The 18,681-nt window shown below is 44.2% G+C and overlaps 2 long non-coding RNA genes across 2 annotated transcripts; one reads left to right on the top strand and one right to left on the bottom strand.

The window, feature by feature from the left end:
• Nucleotides 1-3,313: 3,313 nt before the first annotated feature.
• Nucleotides 3,314-15,030, bottom strand: LOC131273714 (uncharacterized). The gene is made up of 2 exons (XR_009180987.2): nt 13,357-15,030; nt 3,314-4,387 (listed from the first exon to the last, which is right to left on the bottom strand). It is a non-coding gene; the product is annotated as an uncharacterized lncRNA (long non-coding RNA).
• LOC131273715 (uncharacterized) lies at nt 14,782-18,311 on the top strand. Its single transcript, XR_009180988.2, has 2 exons — nt 14,782-15,013; nt 17,068-18,311. It is a non-coding gene; the product is annotated as an uncharacterized lncRNA (long non-coding RNA).
• The last annotated feature ends 370 nt before the right edge of the window (nt 18,312-18,681 follow it).

Raw genomic sequence — 18,681 nt, 5'->3', positions numbered from 1 at the left:
TTGTTTGTTTTACTTATTTATTTTTTTTAGGAGGCACCAGAGACCTAACCCAGGACCTCCCATGAACAAATCAGGCACTCAACCTCTTAAGCCACATCCACTGCCTGCAGGATTTTAATAGTATTAGCTCCTATATTTAGGTCATTTATCTATTTTGAATTAATATTTGTATGTGGTGACAAAAGGATCTAAATTCATTCTTTAAATGTGGATTTCCAGTTGTACTAACACCTTTTGTTGAAAAAACAGTTCTTTTCCCCCACTGAAGGACTTGTCACTCTTGTTGAAGATCAGTTGTTCATGTGTGTGTGGGTCTGTTTCTGAACTCTCAGTTTGATTCCATTTCTTTATATGTCTACCCTTATGCCAGTATCACAGTGCTTTAATTACTGTAGTCTTGTAGTAAGTTTTGAAGTCAAGAAGTGTGAGAATCCAGATTTGTTCTTCCTTTTCAAGATTGTTTTGGCAATTTGGGTCCCCTTGAAATTCCATATGACTATGAGGTTCAGCTTTTCCATTTCTGGGGGAAAAAATGCTGCTGGAATTTTTATAAGGATTGCATAGAATTTATAGAATTGCTTAACAATATTAAGTCTTCAATCCATGAACATGGGATGTCTTTGCATTTATTAGGTCTTTAACTTCTTTCAGAAGAGTTTTGTAGTTTTCAGAATCCAAATTTTTTACCTCATTTGTTAAATTTATTCCTAGGTGTATGATTCTTTTAGATGCTTTCCTGAATAGAATTTTCTTAATTTATTTTTCAGATTGTTCATGACTGATTTTGTGTGTTTTCTTGCATCCTGCAACTAAGCTGAATTCATTCATTAGTTCTAGTAACTTTCTTGTGGATTACTTGGAATTTTTTATGTAAAAGACCATGTAATTTGCAAATAGGGACAGTTTTAGTTCCTTTCCAATTTGAATGCCCTTTATTTCTTTTTCTTACCTGATTATTCTGGCTAGAATTCCCAGTACAATGTTGAATGCTGAAGTGCTAAATGCAAGCATCATTGTCTTGTTCCTGATGTTAGGGGGAAAGCTTTCAGTCCTTCATCATTATGCCAGTTCAGTAGTGTTTTTTGTGGATGGACAACTAAAATAATTCTACCAAACTCTTTTAAGGGATAATTTAAGGGAAATGTTTGAAGACCACTGGTCTATAGGATGTGTGTTTGTGTGCTCTCCTTCCTTTGCTCATTCCTCTGTATTCCCTTGCATTCCTTTTATTTTCCTGTCCCTTCTCTATTGTTTGATCGACAGTATCAAATCAAAATATAATTTTAAAAATTGCTAGTATACATTGAAAGAAGTTATGCTCATGCTCTCTATTCTTAATTTTAACATCAGACTTCTGAATCTTTTCCTTTTTAAAATGTTAAATAAAAATTGCCTTTTATTTTGATTTAAATTATGTAAGTAAAAGGTTTCAGCACATAGCCTGACACATAGGAAGACTTCATAAGGTTTTGAGTTGAAACTACATGGTTAATTGTATTTAATATTTTATGTGGCTTAGAAGTCTGATTTTTTTTTTTTTTGAAGGACTTCTTCTCCTGAACTAGAGACTTTAGTTGGAAAAAGTAAACTTAAAAAATATTGTTTTTAAATACAGGAAAGACATCTTTAATACTATAAAGCAAGGATAAAATGAAAAGTAATACCACTTCTCTGGGAACACACTTCTTGTATTAAAGTATTTAGCCAGGTTAAGTGGGGAAAGGAAAGCTGAGGAGTCCGAGAGAGCATGATTGGAATCTCACGTCCACCACTTATTGGTTGCCTGACCTGTGAGTAACTTTTCTGAGTCTTACTTCCCCATTAACATAATTCATGAGCAGCATTGCCCTTAGACTTCAACAAGAGGGGCCCTAACCTCGTGCTCCCTCTTTAGAGGGCTCCTCTTTGATTCTGGCTATGCCCCTCCCCAAGAGGAACGGGTCTGGGGGGCTAAGGAGACATGCCGACCTGGGGCCTGTGTCCCCCCTTCCAAACCACACTTTGACAACCTAACGCCTGGGTGCCCTGCACAGACAACCCCAAGCCTGCCTTTGGGGGTTGGGTGGGTCTCCTCCCAGAGCCCATCCTCCCAGACCAAGCTGCAGGTGTGTGCACCCTGGGCCTCAGGGGTGGCCAAGGGTGTCTTCATGGAGGGAAGATGACTTGGACGCGTGGGCTGGGTGTTCACAGGTGGTGCCCTTTGCAGCGCAGGAAGGAAGGGCCCACCTGGGGTCTGGTCTGAGAGCTGAAGGATCTGAGAATTACCAATTCCATCCTGGCTGGGCTGGTTCTATAGGGCTGCTGTAACAAAGGGCTACCCATCTGGATGGCTTTGAGCAGCAGGATTTACTGTCTCAGTTCTGGAGGCTGGCAGTGTGAAGTCAAGGTGTGAGCAGGGCCAGGGCCCTCTGAAAAAATGTAGTGAGAGTTCCTTGCCTCCTCAGCTTCTGGCACTCACTGGTAATCCTTGGTGTTCCTTGCCTTGTAGACATATTGCTCCAGTGTCCATCTCTGTTTCCACATGGCCTTCCTTCTTGTCTGCATCTCCACATGTCATTCTCCCTGCTGGCTGTCCAGTTGTCCCTTCTCCAAAAGACCCCTGTCATACTGGATGAGGGCCCACCCTCATCAGTTCGGCCCCATCTCAACTAATCCTATCCTCAAAGACCCTATATCCAAATAAAGTCACACTCTACAGTACTGGGTGGTTAGGGTACAATTAGACCCATAACTCTGGCCTTTCAAGTCATTATGAAAATGTATCTGTTAAGGTAGAAGGTTAGAATATATTTTATTTAGTAGATTAGTTAGTTTGATCTATAGCATGAAAATACTGAGATGGGAAGCGGCTATGGCTCAGTCAGTTGGGCTCCCATCTACCATATGGGAGGGCCTGGGTTCACATCCCGGGGCCTCCTTGTGAAGGCAGGCTCGCCCGCACGCTGTGGAGTGTCGCCCGGCCCGCAGGCACTGCGGAGAGCCGACTCAGCAAGGAGATGCAACAGAAGAGGGAGACGAGCAAGAGCACAGAGCAGTGCATAGCAAATGGAAACAGAGACCAGACAGCAAGCAAGCCACAAGCGGGGAGGGGAAATAAAAATAAATAAATACAGACACAGAAGAACGCACAGTGAGTGGACTCAGCAGACAGCATGCAAAAAGTCACAAGGGGTGAGGGGTGGGGGGGATAAAAGAAAAACGCTGCGACATAGGGTGTGTGCTCCTCCGTTTGCACTCTTGCTCCTGCCCCACAAATCATAGGGGATGGTGAGTCTTAAGGTTCTTGTGAGGCTGAATGAAAGAACCATCAAGCTTGAATCCCACTGTCTAGCCATAAATGCACTGAATGGCTGATCTTCCCTTTATCTGCCTCTCTCAGAGAAACAATTTCTTTGAATTAAGAATCAGGTATTTGGTGCATGATGCTTGAACAAAACAAATGGTGATTTTAATAATCCTATCGTGGCAGCATATAGGAATCTGAGGCAGGCTCTCCACTCTTTGGCTGGCGTATTTCTTCACTCTGTCCCCTTCTCTGGAGGGGCCATCTGGTCTGGTGGGGAGCTGAGAGTTCAGACACATCTGACACTGCCCCCAGCAAGCTCTTACACGAAGGCTAAGAGGCATGCAGTGGTCCCTGCTCCCAGGTCTCTAGGGAGTTACTGGGCAGAGTGGGCGTATATGTGAAGAGATAATGGGGAGGGAGAGGGGACGTCTCTCTCCGCCATGTTCAGCTGCTTAGAGGCAGGTGCAGAACAGGCAGAGAGCTGAGCAGAAGAGAAGATGCTTCGCCTTAGAAGCTAGGTGCTCATCTCACAGACCAGAAAGGTTTTCCCATCATGGACTGAAGGAAGGGAGTTCTGTGAGGAGGCGTGTTTTGAGAATTTGAGAGAACATGAAATCATCATGTAAATTCTGAGAAATCACAGTCTAGTTGATTTTCGACTGTCAAAGGTGAAGGTGTTCATCAAGATAGAAAATAAAGCCCAGGTTGTGGTAAGGAAAAGTCTGTCCGAAAAGTCCTAAAGAGTTGAGAAACAGGCGGTATTTATTTCCCTGCTTGCTTCGGCTGCCCTCTCCTGAGGGCTGGATGTCTTTCTGGCCACTCCTTCCTGGTGAAGCTAAGCAGTCATGCGGTTCAACATGAAGCAAACCCGAAGTGAACTGAGAGTGTGATTTCTGACTTAGGTAAAGGCTACTTATTTTAATGAAGGGGGGAGGGGGTTTGCAGATTCTCTGACCCCAAGGTGGTCTGCATATGCATGTAGCCAGCTCCACATATGGGGGTTTTTGGAGTCTTCAGGATCAGGCTGAAGTTCATTAAAGGCGTTGGGGTTAGCCTGGAATCAGCTGTACATCCAGGGGTGCACGCTCCATTTCACCATCCCTTTAAAGAAGAGAGAAGCAAGTGAAACAAGTCTGCTTACGTACAGCTTAGGTCATCCAACAAGACAATGCAAAACCTGCAATTGCAAAATTTTCACCTCTGGTCCAAAAAACATAAACCATTAGAATGTTATGTTACCATTTTTAGATTAAAAAAATTGGATTTGGTTTTAATGTTCTTGGAAATAGCTGTACAATTAGAAGTTCCATAGAAAAAATTTGAACATCCACTACCTTTAGAAACTCATCTTCTTATCCTAATAATTGTATCGCTCAGCTGAAGCTATTTCACCTTTATGATTATGCCTGTCATGTTTTATAGGTCAACAATGGTTTATGGCAAAATCATTTGAGAATTCTCAGATTGGAAATGTTAATATTGTTATAAGTAGTAGTAGCATTACCTTCACACACATTAGCTCAGTTCATCAGCTCAGCAACACAAAAGATCCACAGTTCCCTTGGATAGAGGAGAACAATGAGGGATAAAGGAATTCACTGAGCAATAAGGGAGAAAGGAAGTTTGTTGAGCAGCCACTATTATCAAATAGTGCTGAGCACTTTACACACCTTTATATTATTTTAAAGCCATCTGGGTGAAGATTTTCATTCTACTAATTCCATTTTTTTATTGACTTTTTTTTTAAGATTTATTTATTTCTCTTCCCTCCCCCCTCCACCCAGTTGTCTGCTCTCTCTGTCCACCCGCTGTATGTTCTTCTGTGTCTGCTTGCATTCTTGTCAAGCAGCACCAGGAATGTGTGTCTCTTTTCATTGTGTCATCTTGCTGCATCAGCTCTCCGTGTGTGCGGCGCCACTCCTGGGCGGGCTGCTTTTCACTCAGGGCGGCTCTTCTTGCAGGGTGCACTCCTTGCATGTGGGGCACCCCTAAGCGGGGCATATCCCTGTGTGGCACAGCCCTCCTGTATTTGCAGTACTGCGTGTGGGCCAGCTCACCACACAGGCCAGGGGGCCCTGGGTATCGAACCCTGGACCTCCTATATGGTAGGTGGATGCTCTATCAGTTGAACCACTTCTGCTTCCCCATGTAACTTTCAAAATAAAAATCTTGGGGAAAATTAAAAGAAAACATCTTGCCTTGGTAAATTCCCCATCTGTGTGATTGTACTGTGTAGCCAGAGTCAAGAGCCACTTGTTTGCTACAGCAGTGGTTCCCAAACTGTGCATCAGAATCACCTGGAGAACCTGTTAAAACAGATTGTTAGGCCCCATTTCCAGAGTTCCTGATTCAGTGAGGCTGAGGGGGGCCTGAGAATGTGCATTTCTAATAAGTTCCCAGGTGATGCTGACACTTCTGGCCTGGGACCACCCTTTGAGAACACCTGTGCTACTGTATCTTTGCTCTTTCCCTTGCTACTGACTTTCTCCCCTGCCCCCTGAATAATAGACATATCCTGACATTCTGAATTCTCTTCAACAGTTAAAACATATATATATTAAAAGATATATAAACCTCTTGTTCTCTTCTGGTTATTATTTCTCTTCTTCACAGAAAACCTTCTTGAAAGAATTGTAAATATCCATTTTCTCCCTTACTTCCACTCAGCTCTCATCCTAATGTGATCTGGTTCTCTCCATCACTCAGATTAAACATGGCACTAAAAAACTATTACATCTAATAAATGGATTCAGCAAATTGTGGAATACAAGCTTCATATACAAAAAGCATTTCTATATCCTGACAATGAACAATAAAGATAATATTAAGAAAACAATTCCATTTCGATAGCATCAAAAAAAAATAGTATACTTAGGAATAAATTTAACAGAAAAAGTGCAAAATTTATGTTCTGAAAACAAAACATTGTTGAAAGAAATTAAAGAAGACAAATAAATATGTAGGAAGATATCCCATATTTATGTATTGGAAGACTTATTATTGTTAAGATGTCAATACTTCCCAAGTTGATCTGCAGATTCAATGCAATCTCTATCAAAATTCAAGCTGCTTTTTTGTGTGTCTGTGGGGGGAGGTTTGCAAAAATTGACAAGCTGATCCTAAAATCATGTAGACATTCAAGGGAATTGCCAAAGCAATCTTGAAAAATCAAAGTTAGAGGACTCACACTTCCTAATTTCAAAACTTATTACAAAGATATAGTATTATATGATATTATAGATAATGTCATACTGGTAGAAGGATAGACATGTAGATTGATGGGCTAGAATTGAGAGTCCAGAGATAAACCCTTAAACAGATTATCAATTGTATTAGGGTTTTCTAGGGAAACAGAATCAACAAGGGATATCTGTTGATAGTAGGAGATTTTTCAGAGTCTCTCACGGAGCTGTGGGGATGCACAAGTCCAGGTTCCGCAGGCAGGCTGCAACCAGGAGCTCTGATGAAAGTCCAATGAAGGTTCTTGAGATGTTGGCTGTCCAAAGACAAGCTGGGAAATTTTCTCTCAATGCTAGAATCACTTCCCCTTTTAAGGCGTTCAACTGATTGGGTTAAGCGTCACTCATTGCTGATGGCAATCACCATGATTGATGTAATTAAAACCAGCTATCTATGATTTATCACTGCAGTAAAGTCAATGGTCACTAAAGTCCATAAATGCCCCTGTATTAGAGTTAGCCCAGTGCTTGCTTGACTGAATAACTGGGCATAGTTACCTGGCCAAGTTGACACAATAACCTAACCATCACATCAATGAAAGTGCCAGTTCATTGGGGGAGGGGGGGGGAAGGGAGGAAGGGCAATAGTGTTTTAAACACATGACGATGGGACAATTGGATATGCACATGCAAAAGACTTGAATTTGGACCCCTACTTCAGACCATATATAAAAATTAACTCAAAATGGATCAAAGACCTAAATGTAAGAGCCAAAACTATAAAACTCCTACAAGACAATGTAGGCATAAACCTTTGTGACTTTGGATTAGGCAATGGGTTCTTAGATAATGTAAACAAAAGTATAAGCAATGAAAGGAGAAATGGATAAATTGAATTTCATCAAAATTAGAAATTTTTGTTTCAAAGGACTCCATCAAGAAAATGAAAGGACGACATCCAAATGGGAGAAAATATTTAGAAATCTTATATATGATTAGGGAATTTTATCTAGGATATGAAAAGAACTCTTGTAATTCAATATTAAAAGACAAATAACCCAGTCAAAAAATAGGCAAAGGACGTGAACAGACACTTCTCCAAAGAATATATGCAAATGACCAATAAGCATATGCAAAGATGCTCACCATCTTTAGTTATTAGAGCAATGCAATTAAACCACAGTGATATACTGCTTCACTCCCAACTGGATGACTATAACCAAAAGGATGGACAATAACAAGTGATGAGTATGTGGAGAGATTAGAACTCTCCTACACTGGTGATGGGAATGTCAAATGATGCAGCCTCAAAAGCTTAAACATAGTTACCAATAGATCTAACAATTCCACTTGGTATATGCCCAAGAGGAATGAAAATATGTCAACACAAACTCTTGGACATGACTGTTCATAGCAGCATTATTCATAATAGTCAGAAAGGGGAAGCAACCCAAATGTCCAACTAATGAGTGGGTGAACAAAATGTGCCATTTCCTTGCAATTGAATATTATTTGGTAATTAAAAAAAGGACGGATACATGCTATAGCATGGATGAACTTTGAAAACATTATGCTAAGTGACAGAAGCTGTTCACAAAAAGCCACATATTGCATGATTCCATTTATGTGGAATTTTTGTCTAGAATAGGCAAGTCCACGGAAGCAGAAGGTAGCTTAGTGGTTTCCTTGACCTCAGAAGGCATGCAGGGGGAAGTGGAGAGTGCCGGCTAATGGGTATGGGGGTCTTTTCTGTGGTGATGAAAATGCTCTACAGTTGGTTGTGGCCATGGCTGTATAACTCTGTGGCTAGTTTAACAACCATTAAATGGGTAAATTGTATGGCATGGGAATTATTTCTCAATAAAGCTGTTACTTTTTCTAATCAATGTGTTCAACTCATTTACCTCCAAAACACAATTCTCCAGTGTTGCTTTCCTCAGGCGCATCCATCCAGTTTGTGCCTAAAATGAATTTTTCTTCACATGCCATTCCACTTTAGTAGTTCTTCCTAAAGTCACCAGTCTCTTTTTTTTTTTTTTTTTTGTGGCACATTCATTGCGTTTGGTGAATACATTTTGGAGCACTGCTGCACCACACGGATAGTGGTTTACATTGTAGTTTACACTCTCCCCCAGTCCACCCAATGGGCCATGGCAGGACACACAATGCCCAGCATCTGTCCCTGCAGTACCACCCAGGACAACTCCAAGTCCTGAAAATGCCCCTACATCACATCTCTTCTTCCCTCTCCCTACCCTCAGCAGTGACCGTGGCCACTTTCTCCACATCAATGCTACAATTTCTTCCATTACTAATCACAATAGTTCCATAGTAGAATACCAGTAAGTCCACTCTAATCCATACTCTATTCCTCCATCCTGTGGACCCTGGGATGGTTATGTCCACTCCACTTCTATATCAAGAGGGGCCTCCTTTGAGGTTTGAGATTTGAAGCTGGAGGAGGTACTTTCACTGTATATTCTATACACATATTATTGTGTGAATTAAAATGTTATGACTTGTGCAATTAAAAATGAACTAATTGTTTATATACCTTTTTTGATGGTCCTAAGTGTCTGTCAGTCTGCTATCTAGGACCCACCTCCCTTCTACAGTCCTTCAGCTGTTCTCTGAATTATTACCACCAATACTCCCTGACTAGTCTTGCCTGGATCTGCCTGTGCGGTTATTTTTTTTTTCTGCTCTGTGCCCAATGCCTGGGACATGGGAAGTGTTTGTTGATTGACTAAACTAATAAATGAGTATAGTCCCTTTCCTGGTCTCCCCATTTCTGCTCTGTTGTTTCCATCATTGGATTATTCTTACTAAGACAACCACTGGGACATCACTCTTGCCCCTGAGCCTCGGCAGTAGTGCCAGGCCTAAGGAGCATTGCAGACCCTGTACAAACTAAACTGCTCATCTGACTCTGAGGACAGAGGCTCGAGAACTGTGAGCCAGAAGGTTGAGTCCAAGTTTTGTATGTTTAGACTGCACAGACAGTTTCTTAGCCTGGCAAGAGGCAAGGACACTATCTGGAAAAGCTCTAAGATTCTTTAAGCACACATGAGCCTGTTGGCTCATAAACCCTCAGGAAGACTCAGCCAATGGCTAGATCTTGGAGTCCATCCAAAAGCTGGAGGGTGAAGGCGGGTGGAAGGTTATCAGTAGCAAACACGAGAAAGGGCAAGACAGCCATTTACTCAGAAGTCTTGCTCTCGGCCCTGGCTTTGATAACTCCTGTTACCGCTGCCAGAAATATCTCACAGTGTCAGCCAGCTGCTCCCAAGGTGGAGTCCGCAGGCTGTTTCGTATTGGTGAACGTTGCATTCTTGTCAGGTAGCCCAGTGCCTAAAGGCTTCTTTTTAACTAAAACCTCCTGATGGCCAGTTAGGGATCCCACCTGATAGGCGCAGCAATAGCTGGAAAAAGCACTTGTCTCTTTCCTCTTTGGTGGAGGCTTGGCCATAATTTGCCCCACGACACTGAATGTTGTAGAAGGATCTCAGAAGATGCTATTTAGAGCAGCTAAATGCTTTGGTTGACGTTTTCATAAATTAAAGAAAACAGAATCCTTTTGGTGAAGCCATGGAGTAGTTCTTTGCTCTTTATCATTAATGCCCCTTCACTGCTTCCCTTTATTAATTTTTAGAATCATCTCCACTGAGAACTATACCCATTATTGGCTGATTACCTGTACTTTTCAAATTCAAATTAGATTCTGTTCCCACCAGAGCAAATGAACAGTTCACAGCTCTCTCCTCTGCAGTTGTCAAGTGCCGTCTCCTGAAGGATTGCAGGAGACTTATTCCTTGTCAATTTGCTAAGTCATCTCTTAGCCAAACCAAACAGGCCTGGCATTTCAGCTTTCTCAAAAAATTAATTCAACGATGCCCATAGCATTTCCTTTCTTTCCTTTATGATTTCAGGCTGGCTCTTTCCTCTTCCTCTTAACCGTTGTGATTGGCTGGAGAAAGTGGAAAATCACAATCATTGCATTTTAACTTAAGTTAATTCAAATGTTCATTCATTTGTCAAGAGCTTTTCTTTGCTATGAGCCCACCTATTAGAGTTCAATGTATTTTCTCATCTATAATGTGTCACTTAAATTTTCCCTTTCCATTACTTGAAGGTGAAATGAGAGTATGGGGAAGCTTCCAAAGTTATCTCAGTACTACAGAATTCCTAGAGTTTTAGAATTTTCTATTTGGTTTGATAGTTGTCTGACCCACACCTAAATAACCATTTGAACAACCCCTTTATCAAAGCTTTCAAAAATTCAACTTAATCTTTGCCATCTTTCTAAGAACCTCTCTATTTAGGAATTTATATTTTTTCAGGTTACTTAATATTCAATTAAATAATGTAATTGCAATCACACATATAGCCAATATAAGCAGGGTAGGAACAAATACAACTAATCAACCCAAACTCTACTAGCTGTGCTGTGAGCGTCAGCTTGCAGGAGCTGTGGTAGGCATGTATCCAGAGGGTGTGGTGAGTACAGCAGAGGTGGTAGCTAGAGCTTCTGTTGCTGAACCTACGTGATGCACTTGTTCTCACCTATCTCAAACGGAATTTCCATTAATAATGTGTCTTCAGGTGTCATTTTCTGAATCTGTAGTTTCATTCTGAATCTCTTGAGCAGAGAGCATTCATTCATTCAACAGTTTTGTAGAAGTATAATTCCCATATCATACCACTCGCCCATTGAAAGTGTGCAATTTAATGGATTTTAGTGTATTCACAGAACTGTACAAACATCACCACAGTCAACTTTAGAGCATTTTCATCACATAGGAAAGAAACCCTGTGCTTTTCAGCCATCATCCCTCTATTCCCCAGTCCAGCCTAAGCAACTAAAATAGATTTTCTGTCTCCATGGATTTCCTTATTCTGGACTTTCATGTGAATGGAATCAGAGAATATGTGATCTTTTGAGTCTGACTTCTTTCACCTTGCATAGTGTTTTTGAAGTTCATTAATGTTATAGCATATTGTAGTTTGCAAGGCTGCTGAAAGCAGATATAAAATGGGTTGCCTTTTAGCAATGGGAATTTATTAGCTTACAAGCTTATAGTTTCAAGGCTGAGAAAAATGTCCAAATCAGGGCATCATCAAGCAATGCTTTCTTCCCAGAGACTGGCTGCCAGTCATCCTGGGCCCCTCTGTCACATGGCCAGGCACATGGCGCCATTTATCAGTCTCCTGCTTCTCTTCTAGATTTTGTTGCTTTCACCTTCTTGCTTCCATGGCTTTCTCTGTCTGAGTTTCATTCTCTTATAAAGGACTCCAGTAAGAGGATTAAGACCCATTCTAAATGAGATGGGTCACAACTTAAGGCCTTACTCACCAAAATATCCTACTTACAAGGGGTCCACACACATAGGAATGAATTAACTTTAAGAACATGCTTTTCTGGGGAACATACAGCTCCAAGCCACCACAAAGCATGTATTGGTTCTTCATTTTTACAGCTGAATAATATTCCATTGTATATATATACCACAATTTGCTCATGAATTCCTTCACTGATGGACATCTGGGCTGTTTTCACCTTTTGGCTATTGTGTATAGTGTTACCATGAACATCTGTATACAAGGATTTGAGCCCCTGCTCTCAACAATATTGGTAAGGGGAAGTGGACTTGGCCCAGTGGTTAGGGCGTCTGCCTACCACACGGGAGGTCCGCAGTTCAAACCCTGGGCCTCCTTGACCCGTGTGCAGCTGGCCCATGCGCAGTGCTGATGCGCACAAGGAGTGCCCTGCCACGCAGGGGTGTCCCCGCGTAGGGGAGCCCCACGCGCAAGGAGTGCACCCTGTAAGGAGAGCCACCCAGCGCGAAAGAGAGTGCAGCCTGCCCAGGAATGGTACCGCACACACGGAGAGCTGACACAGCAAGATGACGCAACAAAAAGAAACACAGATTCCCGTGCCACTGACAACAACAGAAGCGGACAAATTAAAACACGCAGCAAAGAAACACAGAGAACAGACAACGGGGCAGGAGGCGGGGGGCGGGGGGCGGGGGCGAGAGAAATAAATAAATAAACTAAAAAAAAAAATCCAATATTGGTCAGAATTGTATTGAATTTACAAATTTATTTGGGGCAAAGTCATCTTAATGATATTGATCTTCCAAACCCTGAGATGGTGTATTTCTCTATGTGTTCAGGCCTTTAATAAATGATTTTCCAAAAAGGTAATTTTCTTCATAAAGGTCTTGCTCAGAAAATTCATTCCATAAATATTTATTGATTGCAAATTATGTGCAGGTAACTGTTCTAGTCCCTGGGATGTTTCTAAGCAACTTGCTACACTTGAAAGGTTGCAAAATAAACTTCTAATTGCTAGAAATATAAGGTGAAGGGTCTAATGATTCTACTACAAATCTTGAAAAATTGAAAATCAAATGACCTTTGTAGAAAGTGTGCAGGTTATGGAATGCACAGAAATTAGGAGAAGCATGCAAGAACATAGCAAACAGTTTAGTGTGGCTGGGACGTAAGGTCTTCTCGGGAAGGAGTTGGAGATGAATGCCGGAGGCATGAGATGTGCCACCCAGCACCCCGTGCTGGTGGGAAGGACTTGTTTCCACTGCTCCCGGGAATGCTGCTGGGGGAGAACCTCAGCTGTCCGCCCTCACTGGAGGTGGACGTGGCTCAGGAAAGCTGCCTCACTCAGCGGGACATCCATTGAGTAAGGTCCGCCCCAGGACAAGCTGGGTCACCCCAGCTCCAGACCTCCGTGGGCCAGCACACCTGCCTCGGTGCTCACCTGCCCCCTCTGGTCACTCCTGCTTCCTTCCCCCTTCCACAGGTATTGATTCAGGAGAATTTCCTAACAAATGCCCCCACAAGCTGTCTTTATCTTAGGGGTGACTTCCCTACCTGTGACAGGTGAGGCCGCTGTGGTTCGTGAAGGATCGTTTTTGCCCTGCTGAGGAGCTTGGTGGTTGGATTGCCTCCCATAGAAACCTCCAGAAGGACCAGGCAGGTCAGGTTACCACATGGGCACCAGGGTCAGTGCATCCTCCCCACGTGAGCCGCGGGGAATTCCGTGAACCGAACGGTTTGTCCCTTCATCCCCAGCCCAAAGGCGGTGGCCACAACCGAGCTGCGGCTCATTATGGACAAGCTGGAACAGGGACCAGCGTTGGCTAACACACTAATTGTTCAAGAATGTGCACCTGGATTTATAGGTGAACTCCCCCCCCAGTTTTTAAGTAGACTCAAATTGATAAAATATGAGCGTACTTTGAACAAACAATTCTGCAAACTGGGCCTCATCTGCATAGGTGATTTTAGATAGAGTGTCAGGATGTTATTTTAATTGTTTTCTCTCCAGCCCTCACTGATCTGGGTTTTATTGCTCAGAGTATATTTTGATGTCCCTGAGTGTTTCCATGTAGCATTTTATTATTATTGATATTATTACTTTGGTCTGCTCAGCTGGAACTCTCAATTCATGTTAGGCTAATATGAGGCCTTCATTTCCTTCCATGAAATTTGAGAATGGATTGAGGGGACCTCAAGTTCCAAGTAGATATTTGAGACTTTTGCCTTTAAGTTAATACTTGGGGATAGCTAGAGTGGATTTGGACAAGGTGAGGTAAGTCAGAACAAGGCCAGTTTTGGGCACTGAAGAAAGTTTCTCAAGATTAGAATTTGTAAAATTTAAACTGTTGGTTTTCCCTGCTCATTTGCTCAACTGGTTTCTTTTTCACTAAAGCAGAGGCTCAGTTTGAAGCCGTAATTAGTCTTAACCCATCATGATTATTTGGGGAAGAGAAGCCATAAAAGTCCGAGTGTGCCCACCCGCTCTTCCTATGTAAAAGTCACCTGTGTTTTCATTTATTTTTTGCTGTGTGCCATCGCATAAACGCTGTGATTTCCTGGGCGGCAGGAGTGAGGGCTGCTGGAGTCTGCCCCAGTGCAGCCCTGCCACCCCTGCTGGAAGAAGAGGTGGTTTCCGTGGTGGACAAGGATTTGCTCCGTCTTGCAAAGGTTAAGGGAGGCCTTAGCACTTCTTGCTTTCCCAATCTCAAAGAATGACTGTGGCACAACAGTGCGGTGAAACACTTTCCTGAAGAACTTTCTCAGCCCATTCTTCCAAATCAAAGAGCCTTTCCCCTTCAGAGCAGAGAGTTCAGTTACACCCTGTTTATTAGTGAAACCTTGTCGCTTTCTGTTCATCCCATGGGTTTGTCTGTTTCTAACCTCTGACCTGGTAATAAAGTTCATGTCGTTACTGTGCCAGAAGTACAAAGGACAGCTTAACTTGTTGGTACATTCCCAGTTAGGTAAGCACTTTCATTGCAAAAGGCTCAAGTTCAGGTAGGCTGGTACAGTCCCTGCAATCTTAGTGATAAGACGTGCGATAGAGCTGCAGGAGCTCGTAACGTGAGGGTCAGGTTCTGAGCGGCTGGTAGCTTTTGCCGCTCCAGTCTGGAAATCTGGTCCCCGCCTGGTAACAGCGTGTGCCGTTCAGATGACAGCAGCATTCTCATTGGGACCTTTTCCCTTGGAAGTTGAAGACTGGGACTGCGTAAGCGATCTTGACTCTTCTTGGGTGTGTGGAAAGAAAGACGCTACATTTAATGCCACGTGGCCTCCAGTGCTCCTCCTTTTAGGACCTGCCTTTGGGGAGTGCTGGTTTTAAGTATAGGGGAAGGATTTGATAATAAACAGCAAGATTTAGGTTGTGGTTTAGTATGGGACACCATCAAACTATTAAGATTTCCTATGACAGACTCTTCACTTGCTGCTCTCAGGAAAGGAGTGGCTGTGGCCCTTATCTAGGGTCCTGTGCCAGAAAGCCCTTCTGCAAACCCTTTCTCAAGCTGGAGCAAGGCAGAATGACAACCAGGAATCCAAATTTTTATTTTATTTTATTTATTTTATTTTATTTAAAAAGAAGTTCTTTTTTCAGGGACCCAATTTTTAAACAAGCAATGTCACCAGCAAAATAGAACATGATGGGAAACGGACTTTGGCCCAGTGGTTAGGGCGTCCGTCTACCACATGGGAGGTCCGCGGTTCAAGCCCCGGGCCTCCTTGACCTGTGTGGAGCTGGCCATGCGCAGTGCTGATGCGCGCAAGGAGTGCCGTGTCACGCAAGGGTGTCCCCCGGTGTCCCCCGCGTGGGTGAGCCCCACGCGCAAGGAGTGCACCCATAAGGAGAGCCGCCCAGCGCGAAGGAGGGAGCAGCCTGCCCAGGAATGGTGCCGCTCACACTTCCCGTGCCGCTGACTGACAACAGAAGCGGACAAAGAAACAAGACGCAGCAAAAAGACACAGAAAACAGACAACCGGGGGAGGGGAGGGGAATTAAATAAATAAAAATAAATCTTAAAAAAAAAAAAAAAATAGAACATGATAATATAACTATCAAATTATAAAACCTATGCCATAAACCAAATGAATTCCGAATTCGGTATTGTTGGGGCTGGTGTGAGGCTGACCCTCCCTGATCAGCTTCCCAGGGGAAGTCCAGGAACCTTTTTTTAATTTAAATTAAACTTTTTAAAGCATAGAAGTATGGTACCAGAAATGGGTTATACTACTCCTGGGGGAGGAAAAAGAATGAAAGTGAATGGCCCGCTAGATCTAGACTGGCATTTGCATTCTGGCAAAGCGACGCGACAACGAGCAGGTGCGCACCCACCGGCAGGGAGGGCGGCTGAAGCACCGCGCTGGGCCCCGGGACCTTCTCGGGGTGGAGCCGGTCAAGGGAAGGGTATTCTGGGGGCCGCTTGGCCCCGCGGGCTTCCCTGGGCCCCTCGTCCTCTCCAGAGCAGGAGGAGGAGAAGCAAGCGAGCCAAGCCTCCGCCGCGAGGGCACCGTGCTCTGTAGGGGGCGACAGCCCACGCAGCGGGCCGGCCTCCCCCGCGGCCCGGCGCCCCCTCAGCTGCCAGGGCGGTTGTCTCCAGGGCCCAGGCCGCACGTCCAAAGTCGAGGCGTCGGAGGCGCCCTGGGGGGGGCTCCTGCCGAAGGCTCCCCGGGAGACCCGAGCCGGCCCCCTCCTGGGTTCCTTCACCTGCCGGCAGCCCTTGGCTTGCATCTCCGCTCACTTGTCACGTGGCCTTCCCTCCCTGCCTGCACCCGAACGTCTTCTCCTGAGGACACCAGTCGTGCTGGATTCGGGGCCCACCCTGCTGCTGTCGCTCACCTGACCTGGCCTAATTCCAGCTGGCAGGACCTATTTCCAAATTAAGTCACACTCCGAGTGCAGGCGGCTAGGGCTTCAGCAGAGCTTGCCGGGGTAGACAGTTCACCCCAGGACAGGTGGTCTCCCCACGCTCTGCGGCCCTGTCCAAGTTTGAAACCTCAGGCCTGTGTGGCCCTTCCCTGGTGGGTGACAGCACCCAGCTGGGAGCAGCATGCTGCCAAAGCAGCCCCGTGCGGCTGGCGGGAGAAACCAAGCCGGGCCAAGGTGGCCTACCTCCTCTCGGGCAGGTGTGCTCTCATAGCAGCTCCAGCTCAAAAAGGCGTTGGCAGCAACTGAACTCAGAGTTTCAGTCTTCAGTTGGGGGGAGGAGGCTTTTGCAATAGATGGAAGTTTACATGTTTCTGCCTAAAGCTCTGTGTTGTTTGTAACAGGCCAAGAATGAAGAATCACAGTGCCGGGCCGCTAGTGTCTGTGCAGACCTCCCGGGAATGTCACTTCGCTGCAGGGATGGGGCAGACTTCCCAACAGCTTTAAAGAAAGAGCTTTACAAAACCTCTCCAGATTTTTCTTTTCCTTCTAAAATGTTGGCTGTGTTGATTTTAAGGAACAGAAGTGGAGTCGGACAGTATTAAAGCAAAAGTTTCTAGTGTGTGGTGCCCAGGAGTGGACTTCACCTAGAACTGTCACACTCAGAGCCATCACCAGGGACCTGCTGCTGCTTCTCTATAGTGATTTTAAGGAGCGCTTTGCTTGTTTGAAAGGCTGTGAAACGAGCGGAGTGCCTATTTTTTCATGGTAAGAATGATGCTACTGCAGATACTTTCTGCTGATAAGAACCATCACAAAGGTAACGAATGATCAAAGGTGAATGTTAGCAGAGCCGCACGTGGAAGCCTGCTGTTTATTCTTTTCTTTTGAGGCCCTGCAGCCCTCTTCTACAACTCTGGCAGAAGAGGACTTTGATTTTCTTGCAAATAAATGTGCCCAGCTCCTTGGCTCCTGGTCCTTTAGCCACACAACCTCTAACTTCGCTTTGTGAGATGACCTTGTTCCGTCACCCCTAAAGGCTTTGCCCCCAGTTTTCGCCCTGCCCCTTCATTCGGACCTCGTCGCCTTCTCCATGGCTCCCAGGAAACATGCCCTTCTCTCTCATGTTTCTTATCACCCTGTCATTCACCAGGCTTGCCGCTCCCTGGACCATGGGATCATATTTTCCTGAGCCAAACATTCCTTATATATAAGAATTAAAAGAAACTTAAGGGATTTTTCTATCAAATGCAACGTGTGGGCCTTATTTGCTTAGATCTTAATTTAAACAAAGTATAAAAAGGCATTTTTTTGGGGGGGGAAGTGGATGTGGCTCAGGCAACTGAGCTCCCACCTTCCACACAGGAGGTCCAGGTTTGGTTTCTGGTGCCTCCTAGAGAAAACAAGCAAGATGGTGAGCTGGCACAGTGGGTGGGCATGGCGAGCAGATGCAACATGATGACGCAGCGAGATGAAGCAAGCAAGAGACACGGCAAGGAAACACAATGAGAGGCACAACAAAGCAGGGAGAGGAGGTGGCTCAGGTGATTGAGCGTCTCCCTTCTGTATGGGGCATCCTGGGTTCGGTTCCCAGTGCCTCCTAGAAAGAGAAGACCGACACACAACAAATGGGCAAAGCAAATGCCAACAATGAGGGGGTGGGGAGAAATAAATGACGCAAGTCTTTTTTTTAAAAGACATTTTTTAAGTAATCAGCGAAATTGGACAGAGATTGAATATTATTAGCCAGCATTAAGGCATCATTTAATTTTATTGGGTATGCATTTTAGTTTCCTTGACTGCTAAAGCAAATACCATGCAATGGATTGGCTTATAAATGGGAATTTATTGTCGCTTCTCAGGCTCTTGGCTAAGATCAAATGTAGTATCAGCTTAAAAAATGGGAATTTATTTGCTCACAGTTTTGAGGTTAGGAAAACGTTCAAATCAAGGCGTCATCCAGGCCATGCTTTCTCCCTGAGTACAGCGATGTTCTGGGCTGGCTGTGGTGACCCTTG

Source organism: Dasypus novemcinctus, chromosome 16 (assembly GCF_030445035.2).
Source record: "Dasypus novemcinctus isolate mDasNov1 chromosome 16, mDasNov1.1.hap2, whole genome shotgun sequence".
NCBI classification, from domain to species: domain Eukaryota; kingdom Metazoa; phylum Chordata; class Mammalia; order Cingulata; family Dasypodidae; genus Dasypus; species Dasypus novemcinctus.
Note: the sequence above shows the minus strand (reverse complement) of the source record. Positions and strands in the feature narration are given on the sequence as shown.